The sequence below is a fragment of the Penaeus monodon genome, chromosome 32 (genome assembly GCF_015228065.2).
Source record: "Penaeus monodon isolate SGIC_2016 chromosome 32, NSTDA_Pmon_1, whole genome shotgun sequence".
Lineage (NCBI taxonomy): Eukaryota > Metazoa > Arthropoda > Malacostraca > Decapoda > Penaeidae > Penaeus > Penaeus monodon.
The window spans coordinates 7,626,555-7,627,176 of record NC_051417.1 but is presented as its reverse complement, the minus strand read 5'-3'; positions in this window follow the sequence as shown (position 1 = coordinate 7,627,176).

The window sequence follows — 622 nt, the reverse complement described above, 5'->3', positions numbered from 1 at the left end:
AAAAAGTATACGGTGAATTAAAGCACAAGATATTTATCATCTACCACCTTCCAAAACAGCCATACTACGTGTTTGTGTAATACAATCGTGTAATTTGTATAGAAAGACTTCCTTTAGATTATTGGAAGTTTATGTAATTGTTATTCTGATTTGGGTGATTTTTATCAAAACATTTTAACTGAACCACAGAGTATATGAAATGTGAATACTAGCAATTTCTATAAGGCATCAGTTTGGTACTGAAAGTTCCCATCAGTAATATTCAGTCATTGCAGGATTTTTTTTTCCAAGTAAATTCTTCTCCATCAGATTTACTTAAATGTATTGTCATTCCACTTAAGTCGTATTTTTGGTGCTAGTTCTTTTTTCTGTTTTTTATAAGATTTGTTATTTGAGTATTAAAATATTTATGCTTCCTGAAATGTTATCTTTAGTATTCATTCTCGAAAACTATTCGCAAGTTAAACTCCATTGTTATACCATAATAATAAAAATTCATAAACAGGATATTATACTGTTGTATACGATAACGTTTTTTATTATCTAAATCATAAAAAACGCACATCATACGTAAAGGACATGATATTTCATTCAAATATAAAATATATCGTTTGTTGTTTAT